The 23,894-nt window shown below is 36.5% G+C and overlaps 2 long non-coding RNA genes across 7 annotated transcripts in view; one reads left to right on the top strand and one right to left on the bottom strand.

Moving 5' to 3' along the window:
* Positions 1–23,894, top strand: part of LOC137491398 (uncharacterized) — a 56,291-nt gene that overhangs the window by 30,837 nt on the left and 1,560 nt on the right. The window lies entirely within an intron of this gene.
* Positions 66–3,670, bottom strand: LOC141381628 (uncharacterized). The gene is made up of 4 exons (XR_015483197.1): positions 3,582–3,670; positions 3,327–3,495; positions 298–2,018; positions 66–226 (listed from the first exon to the last, which is right to left on the bottom strand). It is a non-coding gene; the product is annotated as an uncharacterized LOC141381628 (long non-coding RNA).

Genomic DNA, 23,894 nt, shown 5'->3' with positions numbered 1-23,894 from the left:
AAATATACGGACATCTACATATTGTACATTAGTTACACAGATAAGAACAAAAGCCAAAAGCATGTAATGATGAGAAAGTTGTGATGATTTAATGCTCATCAAAAGTTGCTTATCCACAAGCAGAGAACCATATACAGGGTCCTCAGTGTAAACATCATCATGGTAACACTTATAAAACTAAGATAATGCAATTAACATAATTTCTAATCAAAATTAGAAAACTAACCTAAACCTTGCCCTAACATTATCCCTAACTCTAAGGTGCTGTTCACACATAAAGAGTTTTTCCTCTGCAACTCTCTACTTTTCTATTGTTTTTCAATGTAAACGTGCTCTGGACAGACCTGTGTGTCCCTCTTTTTTTAGATGCATGCCATGTTGAAAGTTGTTCAACTTTCACATGCAATGCAGCTCATCACTAGCTATGTTTCCATTCAAACATGTGAATTAACTTTATGTGCAAAACTGAAATATCTCATAAAAGACATGTGAATAAAGCAGCGTTTCCATTTAATGAATCAAAGAGAACAAAATCATCACTTCAGGACTTACTGGCATCAAATATCCACAGTAAAAATAATAAATGGCTTGCACCTTACAAGGCAACCCTGACACGCGGTGAACGTGCGGTGGCGTTTGAAGGCGTGAGACACAGAGCACAGACGCTCTTGATTCTAGAGGTAATTAATAAAATAATAAAACGAATACTGAAATGGTTAAGGTGCTTTAGAATGACCAAAACTACATTTCAGATGATTTACAGTGTGCTCAGCCTGCTGGTTTGTCCATTCACACACATTTTTATAATCACATGATCTTATAACAAAATCACATGACCTTTTTTAATGCACATACTGGAATTTGTGGAAAGTGTTTCAATCGTAGTTTATGCGCATCTTATCTTATTGAATAAAAAGTTTATCCTACTCAGTTATGCACATTTGTTGTTTATGCGCATCTTGGTGTGTCCATCAACCAATTTTTTTGTGCGCATGTCCAAAATGTGGATGAAAACGTAGCTATTGTCAGGTTCAAAAGGAGTTGACCAATGGGAAGAGCTTGGAGGTGGCTTCTGTTTATAGTAGAAAGTTGGCATGACAACTGATTTATTTACCTTTATATCACAGTGGGGGAGTTATATTATGATGTATCTTGAAGTGCTTATCATAACATATTGTTTACATTTATTTCTAATGGGTCCGTTATTACATAATGTTCATAATATCACGTCACATGGATCTCGCTCTATGCTGCACTTTTTAAAAACCCATTCATAAGAGCAGCGTCTTGTGTTTTTACAAGCAAAGATACATTCAGTGTGAATGAGCCCTAACACTAATATAAAAAGCGGTCACACTTTACAATAAGGTTCATTAGTTAATGTTAATTAATGCATTTACTAACATAAACAAACAATGAACAATACATCTACTACTGTATTTGTTCATGTTAGTTAACGTTAGTTTATGAAAATACAGTAGTTCATTGTTAGTTCATGTTAACTCATGGTGCATTAACTAATGTTAACAAGCATGGACTTGGATGTTAACAATGCATTAGTAAATGTTTAATTATGATTAATAAATGCTGTACAAGTGTTGTTCATGTTAAGTTCACATTAGTAAATGCATTAACTAATGAACCTTATTGTAAAGTGTTACCTAAAAAGCTAATCAAGAAACCATTATAATGTCACCCGGGTAGTTATAGTGGCGCAGTGGGTAGCACAATTGCCTCACAGCAAGATGGTCGCTGATTCGAGCCTTGGTCAGTTGGCATTTCTATGTGTAGGTTGCTTGTCCTCGTGCTTGCGTAGGTTTTCTCTGTGTGCTCCGGTTTCCTCCCACAAATCCAAAGACATGCACTATAGGTGAATTGGGTAAACTAGATTGGCTGTAGTATATGAATGTGAATGCAAGTGTATGGGTGTTTCCCAGTGATGGGTTGCAGCTGGAAGTGCATCCGCTGTGTAAAACATATGCTGGATAAGTTGGCGGTTCATTCTCCTGTGGTGACCCCTGATTAATGAAGGGAGAAGAAAATGAATGAATGAATGAATGAATGAATGTAATGTCACCCAAAAAAGAAGAAACATAAGGAATTTATGGAAAATGGTTATTCACCGTATATATTAAGAACACTTACTGTTAACCAGGTTACATCATTTTACTGTAGCGTTTTTACAGTTTTCTATTGTTTAAATCAACCATTTTTTATAGTGCGGGTAGCAACAATTTCCCATCCTCTTGTGCTACCTCCACTGTATTTGAATAGTTATAAGTTTAGGGTTAGGGATTGTGGTTGGTTAGGCTGTTATTACAGCTTTGCACCATACTTCTTCATATCAAATTTTCCATCGGTAGCACAATAGGATGGGTAGCATATTTCATCATCCAGATTTGCTACCAACATTTTAAATGGGAGGCAGCACTATCTGACAAGGTGACAAATTGCTTAGCCGATATTATTTCTAGCTGCTTACAAACACCTTTTTGAATGTTAAATGAAGTGTAAAATTCAGTATTGTGTACCTTATGCATCAGGTTTTCAGAGGAACGGTCTTTGGTCATGATGTCTGAGGCTGAAACTATTTTGAAATCAAAAATGCCAAACACGACCCAGTCTAAGCCAAGTAGACATTTTTTTTGTTGCTCGCATGAAGAATTAAATAAATATAAATTACATGTAACTTACTTTGTAGTTTATTATGTTTAATTTAGCTTCTTCATCTTTTTGAGTTTGAATATCTGTGCAATTTCCTTCACAGCCAACCTTGACCCACTTTAGCCAAGCGACTCTATATTTAAACTCTGTCACAAAACTTCCTTGCACACACTTACTCTGACATATGCCTTTTTAGTTTGATCTCTGCTGCTAAAATTGTTAGGTCAAAGTCAGTTTAGTCCAGAATTAGCTGTGTTCTAACTCTAGACTAATCACAAATCAAATAGACAAATCGTTTAAGGAATAATTTATACAAAAATGAAATTTACTCGCAGTTTACTCACCCAAAAGTAGTTCCAAACCCTTTCCAAACTGAGTTTAAACTTGTTTTGAGTTAAACTTGAGTTTAACTCAAATACGATATTTTGAAGAATGTTGTTAGCAATTTATATCATACTATTAAAAACAAACACTAAACAAATCAATCGCTACCTTTTTTCCAACATTTTGTCATTCATTCATTCATTTTCTTTTTGCATTATTCCCTTTATTAACCAACTTATCTAACATATGTCTTACTCAGCGGATGCCTTTTCAGCCACAGCCCAACACTGCAAAACACCCATACACACTCAAAGGCCAATTTAGCTTAATCATTTTACCTATGTCTTTGGATTGTGGGGGAAACCAGAGTACCTGGAGAAAACCCACGCAAACACTGGTAGAACATGCAAACTCCACGCAGAAATGCCAACTGATCCAGCCAGGGCTCGAACCAGCAATCTTCTTGCTGTGAGGTGATTGTGCTACCCACTGCACTGCCGTGACACCCTATAACATTTTAAAAGTGTTAAATAGGTACGAGTAATAATAATATTGACGGTTCCCCATTAACTTGACCACAATTGAATAATTACCACTACTGAGGTCTAGGTAAGCTTGGTCCTGCTGTGTTAAGAGTGAGAGAAAGTCAGCTCTGCAATGAGAAGTACAGGAACTCTGGCATAGTGTAAGGGAAGAACAGTTCCTTCTATTTATATCTATTTGCAGTAGGAGTGCTGTCACCAAGTCATGCAGCACAGTCATGCACACGTTTCCTGTTTGCTACTGTAATCTAATCATGCGGTTCTGAGTCAAACAACTAACCTACTAACCTAACCACAGAGAGTATGAGACACACATAGTCTGACCATCTGATGCATATTCTGTGCCAAATTAATTAAATGATGAAATCATTGCACCGTCCTTAAAGTTTTTTTTAGTCACACTGAAAATTTTGTTATTTGCGTTCATTTGGTCTGGACTAGAAAATACATTTTTAAAATAATAATAATAATTTTTAAAAATCTGGTTTACTCACCCTCACCAATTTTATAACTAGCAATAATTATCTCATCTACTGGACTAAACATTATGTAAATTTTTTTATTGAAATGTGGTCAGAATGACATTGGAAAAACTTTCCAAAACAAACATTCTAACAGTTTTATTCCCACCTTATGGAACAAAACACTCTAAACTGCTTATTGAGAAAGTTGACCAAACTATGCTATATACACATTAAAACTTGACCAAGAATTTGACAAATAAAAAATACAAAACACACATTAAGAGCGTAATCTTGTGTTAAAATAATGTTAAAGAAAATGTAACTTTTTAAAAGGATGGTTTCATTCAAAAATTAAAAATAACTCATCATTTACTCACGCTCATGTGGTTCCATACCTTTATGGGTGTCTTTTTTCAGTTAAACACTAAGGAAGATATTTCGAAGAATGTTGGAAATTTGTAACCACTGATATTCATCATTAAAGAAAAAATTGGTCAATGATTACAAGTTTCCAAGATTTTTCTTCAGAAACATAAGATTAGAACAAGTAGAGGGTGAGAAAATGATGACAGAATTTTCATTTTTGGGTGAACTATCCCTTTAAGCATTTTTTTAATATTTTACAAAAATAAAACATAAGATTTCTTTTCAGGGTAGCCAAGAACATTGTGAGGTAATAAACCATGTAATTGTAAGCTGTTTGACACAAGAGATTTGTTACAGAGAATGACATCTGGTTGTGAGAAGGAGAATGCATTTCCTGTGCACTGACCTCTTGACTCTCTTCATCTCATAGAGATCATAAATACCCAATATACTCGCAGCAAAGTTGTTTTTCATTCTTCTCATTCTCACTGAAGTACCTGAGCAGCCCATTCCGCTGTGAACTGTGTTTAGTGCACTGTGTTTGATACGTGCTTCTCCCAATAAATCGTAAAAACAAGTACAACAATGAAAAAAGCATCTGATAATTGCATTGCGTGAGCTCTGCAGTGTCGCTTTCAATTAGAAAACAGTCCAATGTCTATAAAGCATCACTTTTTAAAGGCTTCTTAGAATAAAAATTGGGATATACACTGCAAAAAATGCTTTTCTTACTTAGATTTTTTGTCTTGTTTCTAGTCCAAATATCAAAAAATTCCTAAATCAAGAAGAGTTTTCTAGACAAGCAAAACGTATCGTCTTGTCTTGTTTTGAGAAATAATATGCCAATATTAAGTGAGTTTTTCCTTAAAACAAGCAAAATAATCTGCCAATGGGGTAAGCAAAATAATCTTACGTCAAAAGAAAAAACAAGATTTATTTGCTTACGCCATTGGCACTCAGTTAATATTGGCATATTATTTCTCAAAACAAGACAATATGTTTGGCTTGTTTAGAAAATGCTTCTTGATATAAGAAATTTTAGATATTTAGACTAGAAACAAGACAAAAAATCTAAGCAAGAAAAGCATTTTTTGCAGTGTATCTAGGCATAGCTGAATAATAAGAGTTCAGTTCATCGAAATGACATATTGTGAGCCTCAAACTCCAGTGTTTTTTATTCCCATGTAAATCCTGTGCCTGTAAAATCCTGGTGATAAACAGGTCAATCGGAACAAAACACCAACTGTTACATTGCACACTGGATAAATAATATGCATACCTGAGGTTGCGTTTGATTGGCTACAAAGTTTCCTAGTGACATTACTACAATGATATTTCCCCCCTATATATATATATATATATATATATATATATATATATATATATATATATATATATATATATATATATATATATATATATATATATATGTTATTTTTAGCTTGTTTTTAACTTAATAAGCATGTGGGACTCTTAATTTTAAAACGGAAGAGGCAGGAGGAGTGAATGATCTTTCTATAAAGCAGGCGGCCATCATCTGTTTACAGTGCAAAAAAATGCCAAATGCAGGATATATGGTTTATACATTTATTCAGCGCCACCTCGAAGAGGCATATGGTCTGTTTAAATGTGTTTATGTTAGTTTAACATATATTTGTATAATTTATTGCATGTATTTTTCATGAGGCAACTGATTCATGAGTGAAGTGCTAACTATAAGTGATTAGTGCAAGTTTATGCATCGTGTCATATCTCTTAGCTCTTAATGTGAATTTTCTCAAGTGAAAGAATAGTAATAAACTTTAGAAAATTCATGTTTATGTAGATGTTAATGCATTTTCTGCAATATTTTATTGACTAAATGTTGTCTGTGTGTCTACAGATAAATCTCTTGCTTCTAACGTAAACCTCTTTAAATGAAATCACTTTTATTGTCACATCATCAGCAGCACATGTACTATGATGAGTAAAAAGTTTAGGCGCTGGCTCCTGACAGTGCAAAATACAGAGTACTTAAAAAACAAAACAATATACCAGCAATGCTTACAATAAATATGTAAACAACAATAAATATGTGAAAGTCAACAAATACGTAAAGAAAAACACACATTACACACATGTAGACACAGATAGACAAGTACACAGTCAAAAAAGTGTACACATAGTTTGACTGTCGGTGGAAAATTATTGTAGGCAATAATGTTTTATATAAGGATTCGGTTAAAGTTCTGTGCATGCTACATCTTGATGGTATACAGTGAGGGGTATGGAAAGAGTTTGTGTGAGGTGTGTGAAGTGTTCATTAGCCTGATAGTCTGTGGGAAGAAACTTTCCCTCAGTTGGCTGGTGCGTAAGTGGATGCTGCAGAACCGTCTGCCTGAGGGTAGTAGAAAGAAGAGTCCATGGCATGGGTGGCTGGAGTCACTGATGATTCTCTTGGCTTTTCTTATGCACCGTTTGGTGTAGATGTCCCGAAGAGAGGGAAGCTCACCTTCTACTACGTGGCCAGCAGGTCACACAACCCTATGTAGACCTTTGCGATTGCTGCTGGCGCTTTTTCTATACCAAGGGGTGATGCAGCCAGTCAGGATGCTCTGCACAATGCAGGTGTAGAATGAACGTTGGGGCTCATTCCAAACCTCCTAAACCACCTGAGGAAGAAGAGACATTGTTGTGCCTTTCTCAACACTGCATCTTTGCGAGCAGTCCATGTCAGATCTTCAGCGATGTGGACTCCAAGAAACTTGAAAGTGCTGACCCTGGTGTCCTGTTGATGGTGATGGGAGCGTGTTCTCTTTTCTCTCTCTTGAAATCCACCGCCAGCTCCTTGGTTTTGCTGATGTTAAGTGAGAGGTGGTTTTCATGACACCGTTGCGTCAGAGTGTGCACCTCCTCTCATCAGTGTTGGTAATTAGGCCCCGCACCATTCATCAGGAAATTAAGCGATTACATTGGAGCTGTATCTGGATGTACAGTCGTGTGTGTATTTCTCCACTTTAGATGAAACTATTGCCATTTGACAAGGCATATACTTAGTTTGTTCAAATTTAAGTAGAAAGTATGCAGTAAGTATTATTATTTTGCACGTGTGTATTTCAGAGTATCTCACTGTGTGCGTGCGTGTGTGTGCATGAGAGAGAGGGCAGAGTTCATTAATATTCACCACTATCTGATTCCTTGCGGCCACCATTTAAAAAGCAAAATCGAGGCTGCGGTGAGAAAAAAACTCAGAATGATTGCCTTAATCACATAGGAACGTTTTGCACCTGGGTGGATATCTTATCAGCGAAGAGAAAGTGACACAAATTTATCCAAGTGACCCAAGAGTCAGTTCTGAATGGAAAGTGAAAATAAAAAGGGATATCAGACCTCATTTTCAGCTAAGTTAAGGAAAATGGCACTAGTTAGCACTAGTTAGGAAACGTTTTCTTTTCCAAGCACACATTTTAGAAGCCATTTATCAAACCCAAGTTAATGAACTGATTCTTTCAGAATATTAAACGTTTCACAATGCTGAATTTCAATACTGAACTAAAAAAAAACATCAATTTCCTGCCAACATTAAGGCGCTGTAGGTCGAAGCAGTGGTGCAGTAGGTAGTGCTGTCACCTCACAGCAAGAAGTTCACTGGGTCGCTGCTTCGAGACTCGGCTCAGTTGGCGTTTCTGTCTGGAGTTTGCATGTTCTCCCTGCGTTCACATGGGTTTCATCCGGGTGCTCTGGTTTCCCCCACAGTCCAAAAACATGCGGTACAGGTGAATTGGGTGGGCTAAACTGTCCTTATTGTATGAGTGTGTGTGTGGATGTTTCCCAGAAATGGGTTGCGGCTGGAAGGGCATCCGCTGCGTAAAAACTAGCTGGAAAAAATTGGCAGTTCATTCCGCTGTGGCGACCCCGGATTAATAAAGGAACTAAGCCGACAAGAAAATTAATGAATGAATGAAGGCGCTGTTGAACACAACACCGCTGATTTGTCATAGTACTCACCAGTGCTCAACAGAAATGACTGTGATTGGCCGTGAAGGTCATCAGTTCACCACACTTCACCGAGTACAAACACAGACAAGCAATTGACTGATCTTTGCAGCTTTAAACGCTTCAGTGTCCGTGTATCTGTGTTTGTACTCAATGACGAGCGGTGAACTGATGACCTTCACAGCCAATCACAGTCATTTCTGTTGAGAATTGGTGAATACTATGACAAATAAGCGGTGTTTAAGAACATGCTCTGCAGCACTTAAATGTATGCACAATTTATAAAACTTCAGTACTAGGACAACACGTTTACAAACAACATAAGGGTGTGCTACAGAGGACTGTATTGTTTTATCGCTCACCGGGTTATAGGCTGAAGCAGGGAAGCGTCCCCACAGTGTTTACCTGGTGCCATGAACTGAAGCCTAGGAGGACACTCTTAAAGACATTGTGATTTTGTTTAATGTCTAATATCCTATTAATTGATTAAATTAAACCTAACTGAATAATATTAAAGTAATTTTTACACTATATCTGCATTTTAAAATCGCAGCAACAACTGGAGGTTTGTAGTCCACAGCATGTTGTTGGAATGTTTACAGTGATGATCCTACACTTCCGGGTTTCTTCCCACCACAGCCTCGCTTTCATGTTTGAAAATGGCGGCTGCATGAAATAAGCATATTACAAATAAGCTAAAAACCATGCTTTTCATTCTGGGGGGTAATTTCTCTGGTGTTAAATAACTATTGAAAATCATTTCTGGATAACTTTTTTTAAACTTACCTAAGCTACATACCTATAATGTAGATATTAGAGGACAATTTAGCATAAGAACACATAAATAATGCACTCTATGGCACCTTTAAGGCCGATTTTCTTGCTAAAGATGGCAAAGCCCTAACAATTGCTTATTAACCATCACCAAAAAATGACAGTTTGATGGTCTTTACCATCCGAAGGAAACCTTTCTGTGATACTGTTTTTAAATTTTAGCTTGATTTTGTCAGCGTAAACACAGCAGTTTGTTTTGAAGAGAAAAGAACGATGTCAATATAGCATTGTGCATTTTCCTGATTAGCAACACGTGAGCTTGATCTTGCGCTTTAATGCACACTGACCACCGAGAGACACCGACTGATGCTGCAAGGAGCTTTTTACCAAAACATACATAAAAATGGCCGCCTATCTTCCCTCGAGATAATAAGTAGCAGTAATCAGAGGAGCTCAAGAGCTCTTCAGCAAAAGAGACTGAAACCCTGCACTGGTGCCACTTATCATCCCAAGCCGATAACACAGGAATACACTAATGTGCAAAATGGCCATTGTTGATATATAAGGCAGCGTTAAGTAGAAGTTTATTAGATTTCGCAAATTGCTGCTGTCTTTGCATGCACCATTTAAGTAAATCCACCAATGACTGCTAATGAAAATGTGACTGCTGGTTCACATTTTGCCCACTGTGCTCTCAAAGTGGTTACGTAAGCCACAGTAGCCATGGCAATGAGTGGGCATAAGTACTTCCTCATCAGAAATGTGCTGAACTACATGTCAATGTTGTTTGCACCATCATCCACTGACAAAAACAGCCTTGCTGAAAAGACGCTGTGGAGCAAAAACCTCCATTTTATACCCTAAAAAGACTATTTGCAAGACTATTACTGCTGTGTCAAGATAAAGACTATAGCTAGCTCAATGAAACAATGTAATTATGTCCATGTCTGCATTTTAGACTGTTACTTTTATTTTTGCCACCTTGGGAAAAATGTGTGCCTGCAGAGTTAGGCCTGAAGCATACCTTATAGAAGTACATGAATGAAAACACTTCCAGCTATGCATGCTTGATTTTTATTATACACCCCACATTCAGAAATGTGTCAGAATGCTTAATGTAATTCAGGCATAGCATTAGCATTGTCTCAAAGAATTTGACTGTGTGGGTTAGTGGATAATTTCTCAATTTATAATCACATTATCAAATTTCCTTAGTCATACTGTAGCTTTGGAACAACATGAGGGTGGCTAAAAGAAAATTGAGGCTATTCCTTTTAAATTGAATTCAGATGTTTATAGCTAAATAGTTGCTAACTGCATCCTATTTTAACAGCACACGTTTTAACTCTTTAGCTTGGACTGAAATTGGTCAGTTATATTGAATGGGGCTGGGTGATAAAAACGATATTGGTATTTATTGACTGTACATTATTCTCAATAATGATAAAAAAAAAGTTGGATATAAAGTTTCGGTATGAATCGCTAGTTCTATTAAATTGTGGCTGCTGAGCTTGCATTTTGGAAGCAATGCCAATAAGGGTGTAAGTTTGTCATCTCCAATTTATTTGCAACTTGCACAACATGCACATGGTGTGCAAGTTGCACGCACGTGACACACAGCATTTTCCAGGTACACCTAGTTGAAATACATCTGAACTTTTCCAAATGACGCAAGTGCACCGCAATTCATGTAAGTAGAACTAACCAAATGTATGGAATATACACATTTCAGTAATAACGGCATATTAACTACCTTAGACGAACACAGCGCATCCAAACACTGCAGTGCTTTTCACTTTTCTCCAAAAGCTTGAATCAGAGCTGCAGCAGTGGTTTGTCCATTTGTCATCCTTGGAGAAAACGGTTGATGGTCACCTAGTTACAGTAAGACAGCAGGGGAGTGAGAGTGCAAAGCACATTGAAAATGGTGAAGGAAAGCTCGCGCTTGTAACTTTAGCTCAGAATAACAACACATGCCAAAATAAGCGCCGTGGCTAGCAGCAGTGAGGAGATTGTAAATAAAAAAAGGATGTAAGATTATTGCCATAGTAGCTTTTTGGTTTCTTTTCTTGTGCATCCCAGCCACTAGCTCCCCATCTGAAAGAGTTTTTAGCATAGGGGTAATGTAGTCCTTCAACTACACAATTTGTAATGTTGTAGTGTGTATTTGAAAAATGATGGCTGGTTCATTTACTTGAAAGCTCAAATTTAATTATTACAATTTGTTTTGTTGACAGAGTTTGAGGTTCACTGTGTCATTATTAATCAAACCTCAAAATTTGCTTTGATTGTTCAGTATTTACACCTTACCACTGCACACACTTTGTAACATTATTTTTCCCATTTTCAGAGTCTCTTTAACTCTTACGTTTATTTTATTATATAGATTAGATATTTTTGACTATTAAAACTACTTGCCCTAGTAATGTTGTTAAACATTAAACATAAATTGGTTTAACAAAAAACAAAAATGCTAGTTCCTAAATGGATTGTTAAAAAATATTCAATAGTTATTGAGACTGAATGATATGATATCATAATAATTTTTTGCAATATCACCCAGCCTTTATTTCTAATGCTAAAGGGATGTGCATATCAAAAACAGTAACTAAAGCGAGAACATTTTAAAAGGTCAAATTGCATGTAATATAAGCCTCTGGTGTCTAGAGAACAAGTCTGTGAACATTCGGCTCAAAATACCCATTTACATGTGTACCTTGCAAATGCAAATGTCCTTTTACCACAAATGGTCTTTACTGCCCATGTTTAAGATAGACAAAATTGAAGAACATCTGTGATCCAAACTGTTTCAATACTAGGCTTAATAAATGTGTATTTATGAATCATTCAGACAAGCATTTAAGAGAAAAAAAATTTAATAGTATTGAAAACTCAATAATTTGAGTAATTTAAAGTTGTTTTATTATTGAATCATTGTTAGCAATTGACTCTTCTTTAACTTTACATAGTCTGAAAATGGTGGCAGTGCATTGTTCAGATAATGAGCAGTCCAATGGTGGAAAGAGTACTGAAAAATCATACACAAGTAAAAAAAGCCCATTACTTGCCCAAAAACGTAGTGCAAGTAAAGTAAAAGTATTTGTTGTAAATATTACTCAGAGTATGGGTAAAAATGTGCTGTTTTAAAAGTACTCAAGAGTAGCGAGTAAGTATTAAGCTGTAAAAGTCATTGACATGCAATTTGTGCATGAATGTGTAAACGTAACATTCTGTCATGCATATAGTGATTGTTTGTTAAGTAAATTTGGTGATTTCAGTCATTATTCAGTAGCATCAATCATCTTTTCATCAGTGACATGCATCTAAACAGTCTCTTGGTCACTGCATGTAAAGATTTTGGATATATCCTTGTAAACTTTTAATTCTTTCAAGCGGTTTGCTGCATATAAAGCACCCATGTGTTAAGGTAGTAGGTCAGTATGTGTGCGATTTACTTTCTATGTGTGATTTGATTTGTAGAGGACTGATTTTCTACTCAGCCAATCCTCATAGACAAAAAATAAATAAATAAATAAAGTAGTGACTGCAGGATAAAGGAAAGTAGTGGAGTAAAAAGCACAGAAACTGACCTAAAAATGTAATCTAGGGAAAGTAAGTACATTTTAAAACGACTTAGTAAAGTACAGTTCCTGAGGAAAGACTACTCAATTACAGTAATTTGAGTATTTGTTATTTGATACTTTACACCACTGGATCAGTCCACACTAGAATTTACCTGAAATTCAGCTGATGAACAATAAAATAACATCCACAGTAGGGCTTGATTATTTAATCGGCAGGCCACAAAACTGTACCGTGTGTGTAGAATAAACATAGCATGTGTTAGCATAGGCGCTAATGTAGTTCCAATTACCAATTCAGAGGGTGCTTCAGCGGCATGACCGCATCGCCTTTCATTCAAAGCACATATGGAAAGTTGCCAGTCAATTACAGACTATTTGGGTGGCGATGAATGTTTATTTAGTCTGTAGAGACTGTCATTAATTGTACTAGCTTTAAATGCTGCTAAGTGAAGAAAGGGCCCCTATTTCTGTCCTAGGCTAAGACTCAGCTGTTGTCTGAGTGGGGATCAACGTTTGATCACTCAATCACTCATGCTCTAGCTGTCCCTCGGCCTCTGAGGTCATTTTGGCAAAGGTCTAGCCAATGGGACAGCAGTTAGCATTGATGGCTCCATACAGATTAGCTCAATAGCATACAGTGGCACGTCTGGCTATTGAGATCTTCAGTTGTCTTTCAAGCCAAAGCAAGATTGCCAACTGTTCTTGATTTAAAAAAAAAAAAAAAAAAAAAAAAAAATTATATATATATATATATATATATATATATATATATATATATATATATATATATATATATATATATATATATATCACTGTGTAAAACAAATACGGGAATAATTGGTGGTTCATTTTGCTGTGGCGACCCCTGATAAAATGACTTAGCCGAAGGAAAATGATTAAATAATCTTACTATAGAAATCTGAGGAGGTTTAGGAGTTTCTGGAAGAGCTGTGTGTGAGTGATGGGTAATAAAATGGCCTTAGAGCTGTGATTTTGTCATGTTTTGTACTATTCATGATGTAGGATGTAATAACATCAATTATGTAATTAGCTACTTTTCCACTTTTACGCAGAATGTTTCTGTTTGCTTAGCCACTTCAATATAGTTTCTCAGTTTCTTCAGTTAACTCTGCAATGTAATACATATGTGTTGCATTGGTAATGCAAGTGTAATGTAAACAGCTATAAATATGAGGGTCAGACATTTCGGTTTTTGGGACTGCAAATTTGCTTCATTAAATAATAATAAAAAAATAATGATAACATGCTTCTGTTTAGTCAGCTATGAAGAAACTGGCACACTGGCAACAGAGTGGCCATGCACACACACTCTCTACCAGCACGGCTGCCTAAACGTGCCTAGAATTCCATGCCGAGAATGTTTTGTAATCGTGCTATGCCATACTAGGCTCATGTAGTAATTGTTTTTAGATCCATTCAGCTCTATAGTAGAAAATAGCCCCTATTTTGCATTAAAAAAGATCATATATTGGTTTTGGGGTCTTCAACAACAGGCTGATATGTATGCAAGGTCAAAAAACACTTTTATTGTCTTAAATGCATTTGTTTTTATTTAATTATCCCAGCGACTCCTATATGATTCGTTCAGCTATTCACTTGTTCCCAAACCCCTCCTTAGTGCGAAGCTAATCTGAGCTGATTTGTCTGATGACCCAGTCTGTTGTGATTGGTCAACTGCGTTCAGCGTGAGACAGAGAGAAATGCCCATTATGGCTATGAAGTGGCAGCCAGAGAGTATGTGAGAGCCCAATGCAGGAATGCAGTAAAGCAATGCAGTTAAACTCCAGCATATATTCTTAAACCCAACCCCAAATAATAACAGCGACACGCATTCAGAATTAATCCACACAGTGGCAAAAGTTGAACTATTTTGAAAATTGACCATGCCACGTGTAAGGAACAGCTAATAGTGGCCAACAGGATCGTGAGTTCAGAAACACATTTAAATCTCTAAATGAAGAAGCAAGCGTCATGTTTTCAACATGCTTTCGAAAACAATATGTGAAAAGCCCATAAATGTTTAACCTGAGAGATACAGTACAAGCACTGATCTATAATAGATAAGTGATTACAAACCGCATGGGGCCATTACAACTTACTGTATTAGACACCATTAAACATATTTTGCAAACTACACAAAACGAGATGATTTTAATTACAATTACATGTTAGGATCGAGGAAGAAAAAGCTGCTCCATATGAACTGTAAAGCAGCAACACGGCACACACATGACAGTTAAAAGTATCGCACACCAGACGCTCACGATAATCAACATGAAACTATTCAGGAAGAAATATGAACAGTGTTCTGAGTCGTGGCTAGGCGCCGCAGACAGCCGCCGACTTGTGGCTCTGGTGTGTGTACCCTGATAATAACCTATGTTTAGAATTCTGAAATGCATGCCGCTGCGTGGCACTACGTGTCATGTCGCCAAGCAGCGCTTCTAGTGTGACCCCCTTGACAATTACTGACAAAGTCCCACCCAATAGTCTCTGCTACTCCATCCTTTAATAGGAAACAGCCAGTGAATCCCGCAGCGTAGGTTACTGTATTAAAAATCAGAAAAACGACAGGACCAAACAAAGCACATGGTTGGCTATACTGTAGTGTTGTTGTGAAAATGAACCTTAACCCTTTATTCCTCGCAGTCGAATCTCCATCTGTCAGCGATCGTCATCTTCGTGTCATGATCAGTCCTGTGATGCCCCCGAGCTCGGCTAGTGCCTGAAGGGAAAGCGTGTTCACATTTTACCGGAACCGGTACTTATTTGGTGATGAACCATATTAACATCGATGCGTTCAAGCAAAGATCCGAACCCAACTCGATTTAATTATTCAACTCTGAGTCAGCTATTTCGGTAAAGAATCAACAGTTTTAAACATGCTGCACTTTCAGATTTAACCATCAGCTGGATGTTTTCATTCACAGTGCTGTGTTACACACTGCATAGAAAATCCTTTTCAAAAACCCATAATAGGGGCTCTTTAAGTTATATAAAGGCTATTGAACACCAAGACAAATATTTATGAATTTTTATGAATTCTGCATCGGTTTAGGAATTCTGCTTTTTCAAAAACGCCACCTACTGATCATTAAACTTGTCTTTTGAAGTTTAACTATTGTATTGACCAATACGATTTAAAATCTAATTTCTGCTTTTTTCATAATCACCACCTATGTTTGGTTTATTTTGTCTACCTTTTTTTTTGGTGTGACCATTTAAATAGAATTTAATACTGGTTTATAGTTTCATTGCAAACTTGCATTAGCACAATATTTTTTTTCCTAATTCTATAGATACGTTAATGATCACATTTACTGCTATTTGTATATTTTCCAGAAACATTGAGTCATATTCAATGTGATTGTGAATTAGCAATAGCGCAAATGTTTTCCTTAAATTTGCTATGAGTTCAAGTCCATAATGCTAATACCATACTAAAAAGTCACTTGAGTGTGACACTTATGACTATAGACATTCTACTAATGTGCCCACATCTAAAAATGCATCTAAAGTTTCTTGTGGGCAAATTGTGTCTGAATTAAATAGAAAAGTGAGTTTCAAATATGAGAATACAACCCAGACTGAACTGAAATGAGATGAGGAACTTGAGCCAAAAATGCAGACAAACAAACAGACAGCTGAACTCACAGCTGTGATGTCGTAACATGTGACATTTCCAGATTGGGATGCTAATAGTGAGAAGCAGAACTTTCTGTAACTGACTGAAGCCAACGCACATGTATAAATACAATGATCATCTGATTTCCATGCCTGTACGTGTAACTGTGGATGATTTACATGCAGTATATCAAATAGATTTAGTGGCTGAATTCATTTGAATCGGAGGAACTGTTTGCAACTACACATTCATTTACATAAGAAGTGAACTTTGCTCGTTATATAGGTTGTTCCTCTATTAGGAGAGCTATACAGTGTGTTGGCTTAATTGGAAATAAAATAATTAAGATTAAATGTTGTGCCTTCAGACATTATATCCGTGGAGGGTTTAAATGGAGTTGGCATCTTTGTGTCATATTGCCATATTGCTCTCACATCCCTGACAAGATCAAAGGCAGGGTATTTCCATCGGAGTTATAGTGAAACACTCAGATCGGTTCGAATTGAGATTGTGGCACAGGAACACAGCATAATGGCAGAGGTGTTTTCAGGGCCTATCATATACCCAGCGCAATGCAGTGCCAGGCACGATGCAAGTGTTTTTGATATAGTTGGCACACAGTATGGCACAAAGTTGATGCATTGCTATTTTGAAGCAACTGAAATACACCGCTTTGTTAAATAAAATAAAACTATGTGACATTGACTTTGGGGTTCAATGTTATATATATATTGAAAAAAAATTATATATATATATATATATATATATATATATATATATATATATATATATATATATATATATATATATATATATATATATATATATAGAGAGAGAGAGAGAGAGAGAGAGAGAGAGAGAGAGAGAGAGAGTGTATTCTTTATTGATTAGTTGGGGTCCAAAACGATAGGCGGGTCCAAAACGTGTGCATGTTGCTTATTACTCACACAGGGATGCACAGCTGCAGACAAATACATTTAAATATGAATAATTAACTGATTTAATTATAATAGATGGGGCTACACAGTGGCTCAGTGGTTAGCACTGTCGTCTCGCAGCAAGAAGGTCGCTGGTTAGAGTCCCAGTTGGGTCAGTTGGTATTTTTGTGTGGAATTTGCATGTTGGCTCCGGTTTCCTCCGGATGCTCTGGTTTCCCCCACAGTCCGAAGACTGGTATAGGTGAATTTAATAAACTAAACTGGTCGTAGTGTATATGTGTGAGTGTGTATGGGTGTTTACTAGTAATGGGTTGCAGCTGCAAGGGCATCCACTGTATAAAACATATGCTGGATAAGATGGCGGTTCATTCCACTGTGGCGACCCCTAATGAATAAAGGGACTAGGCCAAGGAAAATAAATTAGTTAATTATTTAAAGGCAGAAAATATATTTAAATATGAAAAATTAAATGATTACATTCTAATAGATATTAGAATAGAATAGACACAATATTAGAATATATATTAATTGTGTTATATACTGTATGTATATATATATATATATATATATATATATATATATATATATATATATATATATATATATATATATATATATATATATATATATATATATATATATATATATACTTAATGTAAATATAACATAACATTAGTTTTTTTTCCCACACCTCCAGCTTGTTCCTTAGATGGTCTGCTGTTACACTTTAACCTTGTGCATGGGCAGATCAGTTTCCTTGCTAGTGAAGCAATATTTCCACTTAAAATTATGTCATGTAAATAGTGAATCCGCCACGGGGAGCCCACCGTTTTAAGTAAATGGGATATGAGACTCTGATTGAAGTCACATTTTCCGTCCTTAAAATAGCAAAAGTGGATTTAGACATGCAGTTCACCTGCGCTGTTTTCGAGACCATGCACTTAGATCATTAAAATAGATCATTAAAATAAAATTCCCACACATGGATGACACAATGAGAAATTATTTAAGGTTTACTGAAGTAACCATATATTTTTGTTGGCTTGCTATGGCAATGGTGGATGATTGTTAGCACGTTGTTATATGTTAAAAGTGTATAAAGGTACCGAAAGATGTGACTACAAAGGAGTTTGGGTGAATAGTAAGTCATTGCTAGGCAGTGTTGGGGAAACCCATTACTAGTTATGTAATATTATGAGTTTTCTAATTAATGAGTAATGCAACAAATTACTTTTTAAAAAGTTAGTAATAATATTTAACCAAGATGGCAGAGCCTTACATTTCTGCAATGGAAGTTTTTTTTCATTAATCTAAAGAAATGGAAGAAAAGGAAAAGGGAATTGTCTCAATGGGCAATGATTTTACTTCACTAATAAGACAAAAAGTACCAAAGCAGCAAACACATAACTTTAAAGGTTCAAAAGCTACACCCTGGAGTACTTTTTTTGAGATTTTGATAGATTTGTGTGTGTTGAGTATCAGTTAAGACAGCGTTAGCACCTGTTAGCTTTTACTGTGGGGAAAAATTTATAATTTTAAGCTTTTGTCAGCTAATTTCATCTTCTGGTGTTAAAATAAATTTCGGACAGCAGGATCAAAATCTGTGACGTAGTGCGCATCTGCTAGTGGAGTGATGACACGTCGGTTTCTCATTATCATTCAGAGCTGAGTTTTCTTATCCTATGAGAAGACCCTACTTCTTAATTATTCATGACTGATTTCTGATGACAGACTAATATAGACAGACCACAGACCTGCCAAGCTATGAGACTGTATGACTCATGAAGGCTTGTATGTGTTTGTTTCCATGATCCACGGAGTTTGTTGCATGGCTTTCTCCGCAATTCTGTCAGGGCCACTGATACAGCCAAGCTATTTGTGTGCAGCAAGCATTTTTGTCGCGAGAGCTGTACGAGAATTGGAGAATTGTCTTTTTCAGTTGAGTTTGTTACCATTCAGACACATCACCTATATCAGTGATGCTGTGTTCGCACATGTTTAAAATCCTCCAGATTACCGGCAAGGCTAATGGTTGGAATAGATAGGGAAAGAGACCTGCTGTACTGCGTTTATATATACATGATTATCTTTATAATGATATAACAAATTGTGGGTGTGTATTAAATGAAATTAAAAACAGCTTATCATATATGTAACCACATTAGTTTACTTACTGTTTATTTATTGCATTTTAACTTAGTAAACTATAAAATTATGCATCTCCCCACATTTTGTATCGAATTTTTTTCATCTTGAACTGGTGAGCCAACTGACAAAAACCCTTCCTTTTCTCCTGCTCTGCCTGTCACCCCCACTCCTGCTCACAGTGCTCCAGACTTCAACTGAAACACTTTAAGTGAAAGAGGGGAGTTTCATGGCCCTTTAAACTTTCATCAATTGGAATGTTTAGCTCAGAGCTCAGGAAGTTCTCACAAGATAACATTAACCTACATTATTATTATTTTTTTAAGTTAAATTAAGGTTATACAGTGTGTTGTTAATTGCAGAGCTCCCCAAGAAAAAAGCCCTGCAAGTTGCGAAAGAGATCAAGCCTCAGCCAGGTAATAAACGTTAAGCAAACTTAACTCAAAAGTAACGTAATGCATTACTTTCCAAAAAAGTAATCCAGTAACACAACTAGTTATTTTTTGGATGTAACTCAATATTGTAATGTATTTCTTTCAAAGTAAGTTTCCCCAACACTCTCGCTAGGTGGTTCATACACATTTCTTATGTTAATATGAGTGTTCTTGTTGCTGTTCTAAATCTTTCTTAGCATGATTCTGTATGCTTCTTGTAATCATCTATTTGTTAGGGCCTTTCTGGTTCGTATGGCATTGTTAGGCAGATGCTAGAGTTCTACAGTATTTCCTTTAATATTTCATGTTTCCTTTTTTAGAGGATCACTGCTTGAATCAACTACAATCTATTTGTTGTGCTATTCTTTTATAATGTATTAATTAATGCGCATCAAACTGTGTGCAAGATGGTCTGTTGTTTTTCAGGTATGAATACGCAAAAACACATACAAAACTTTCAGACTTCAGTGGGCAAATACCTTTAGTCTTACTTTCTCATTATTTTGTAAGTAATAGCAGAAAATCCTGATGATTTGAGGGATTATTAAGTCACATACGGTGTGTGGTGAGTTATAGTTTAAAGCACATTAGGGAAAATATAACTTGCAAGTATAAACAATATTAATACAGATATTTGCTTTAACCAGCACTGCTCATAAAAGTTCTTCGTTAATGGCTATGCAGATCCCACAACATTAGCAAATGTTCTCCAAAGTAAAAGTTTTATTAGGTTTTAAAGTCAATCAGTGGAGGAAAGTTTTTGAGAGAACTCAAATACACCATCAAACAATGTTTACCCCAGACAAAAACAGTTTCAGAGTGTAATCTAAGTGACAGTGATGTGACTGGAAAACACAGCTGCATGCTAAACAAAGAGCCATGAGGCTGTATTTACAATGTATTCAGCTTTTTAAAGCTGTGTTACAAGAAAGCTACACACAACAGTCGGAAAACAGACTAACAATTAGAAAGATTTATATGCATTATAAATACACTTACCAGCTACTTTTTTAGGGACACCTTACTAGTACTGGGTTGGACCCCATTTTGCCTTCAGAACTGCCTTAATCCTTTGTGATAAATATTCAACAAGGTAATGGAAATATTCCTCCGAGATTTTAGTCCATATTGACATGATAGCATCATGAAATTGCTACAGGTTCACGCTTTATGACATGGCGTGTTATCCTGCTGCAAGTAGCATCAGAAGATTCTTACACAGTGGTCATAAAGGGATGAACATGGTCAGCAACAATACTCAGGTAGGCTGTGGCATTGACCTGATGCTTAGTTGGTACTAATGGACCCAAAGTGTGCCAGGAGAATATCCCCCACACCATTACAGCACCACCACCAGCCTGAACCGTTGATACAAGGCAGGAAGGGTCCATGCTTTCATGTTGTTGATGCCAAATTCTGACCCTACCATCCGAATGTATACCTGGAGGGAAGAGAGTTCAGAGACTTTACAGGGGCTGCAAAAACCAAAAAGTGGTGGTTGGTGCAGAGCGACTGGAAGTGGTGCCTGGTCTGTCCACCATCCACCGGCTGCCATGTGAATAGTCGGTGATCCGGGGTTGTTACTCGTTAATAACGGAGGACCAGGGGTAAAATTCTAGGAGTTTTCTGGGAGAAATGACAAACTGGGAGGTGGGTCTGATTTACAGGAGACTCCCCGGAAATGTTGTCAGGTATGCGAATGTCACAGCAGAAATCGAGACTCATCAGACCAGGCAATTTTTTTCCAATGTTCTATTGTCCAATTGTAGTGAGTCTGTGTGAATTTTAGGCTCAGTTTCCTGTTCTTAGCTGACAGAAGTGGCACCCGGTGTGGTCTTCCGTCTCAAGGTTGGATGCGTTGTGCGTTCAGAGATTGTCTTCTGCATACCTCGGTTGTAATGAGCAGTTATTTAAGTCACTCTTTCTCTGTAATTCTCTCATCATTCATCAAAAAAGTGTGAACCCTGGGAGCTGTTTGCATGATATTGTTTGACTTAAATGGCTGTTCTGTATTTTGACTTTGAATCATTTGGTGAGTCAACACACAAGTAAACAATCAAATCCAGAGCTCTGTTAGTTAAACATCAGACCTACTCCCAGATACTGCTGATTAATCAGCCAGTTACGTAAATACAGTCCACAAACTGGTAAGGTGATACACCCAACGATGCGTGGAGCAAGAGATTGTTGGGTCATCTGATGATAAAATGAGGCAATAATATGAGCCGGTCAGTGTGGTTATGAAGAAAATACGATGACATGCCAACAGATGAACTCACCTTGCTGGATGTCTTAAAAGATATTCAAGAGCTAAGTTTAGTCAACAGCATAAGGGTGGCATAATGTTGATTACTACACAATTTTTTTTGCACGCACTGACAGTCTTTTACACTTGGCATTTTGGGTGTCTAAAACAAACAAACAAACAACAGGTTTTACTGGTTGTTTTTGGGAATGATGTTAATGTTTTTGTGTAACCCACATAAACAGTTTTGTGAAAATGGAAATGTCATTCTACATGTTCTGTCTACAGGCATGTGTGAAGATATTACAGACCTGCGGGTACATTCCAAGTATTTTCCATTCATTTTCCTTAAACTGGATTGACACACCAGGGTGTCCGCAGGGTCTTAAAAAGTATTTAAAATTGAGAAATCAATTATGAATCAATTAAGGCCTTAAAAGTTATTAAAAAGTCTTAATTGCATTTTACGAGGTCTCAAATTTTGATTGTTTACAAGTGTTGTCAAAAGAGTTTGACTCCAAAAAAGCATAAATAAATTTATTATTTCCTTCTAATACTAACAATGATGTGCTCAATCCATGCGATTGGTTCGGGCCAGGGTGTGTCCGGCCAACCTCCTAATTTGTGACCTAATTTGTGACAAACGCGGGAAGGTGATGTGACGCTCTCTACATGTAGCAAAACCATAGAGCAAAACAGAAGGCAAAATGGGAAAATGTAAGTTTGCGTACTCCTGGTTGGAGAAAAACAAGTTTAAACAGTGGCTAAAGCTGAAAACAACAGCATAATTTATTCTTTCAAGCTTTTTTTCTTCTTCAAGCTTATCTGAGTTCTGGTGCGTGGTTGTGCTCCATTGATTTATTTAACTACAACCGTTTATTAACAACTGTTTATAAAATATTAATATTGATTAGAACTTGAAGTGGCGATGAGGTCTTAAAATACTCTGAAAAGATCTTAAAGTCTTAAAAAGGTATTAAAATTAAGATTCCTGCATATACCGTGTACACAGTAAATGTCAAACTTAGAGTGAACTGAAACTGAATTTTAAAATAATGCTGAATGCGACAGGGAACATTTGATTTTGTTAGATGGTGTTTAAATTATTGCTATTGTTAAACTTCTATACTTTTTAGAGATAAGTTGACATAGTTTGTGTTATTATTCACATTTTTTTTCATTTAGGTTTTTGAAAAATATTAGAAGGCAGAGGTCAGGGCCGGACTAACCATTATGGGCATTATGGCCCAGGGGCTTGTGCACACTTGGGGGGAAAAATGCCAACAAGTGTCTGTTTAGTGCATTTATGTGCTAAGAGCACACCTCTTTATAATCAAGTTGATCTATGCTGTCTGCCTAATTTTCATCAAGAGGAGACTAATGTTAGAGAAAATACAAGAGGGGTCTGGCTGCAGACTTGGTGGAGATGCAACCTGAGCTACATGCAATGCTTTTGAATGGGCTTCCCAAATCCTACCAGTCACAGTGATGTCACTAGCTCCATTGAGTGCATTGTGTCTGACATTGCATCTCTGCAATCTCAGCTTGTATCATAAAGGCTGCATCCAGATACTATTGGAAAATACAGGGAGAGGAGGGAGACAGTATGGAATCATTAATAAGTGCGTGGATAACGGAAGACTCAGATTCATAGAACTGGATTGTAGAGGCATTATGTGTTATATGCCAATAATATGCATTGTACGTTTGAAGTTATACATTGAAAATACCCTTTCAACATATATTTTAGTACTGCATCTGAACTTGAACAAGTGTACTAAAAAACATTAATT

Source organism: Danio rerio, chromosome 4, assembly GCF_052040795.2.
Source record: "Danio rerio strain M-AB ecotype USA chromosome 4, GRCz13ab, whole genome shotgun sequence".
Lineage (NCBI taxonomy): Eukaryota > Metazoa > Chordata > Actinopteri > Cypriniformes > Danionidae > Danio > Danio rerio.
The sequence above is the reverse complement of the archived record's forward strand: the minus strand, read 5'-3'. Positions and strand labels throughout refer to the sequence as shown.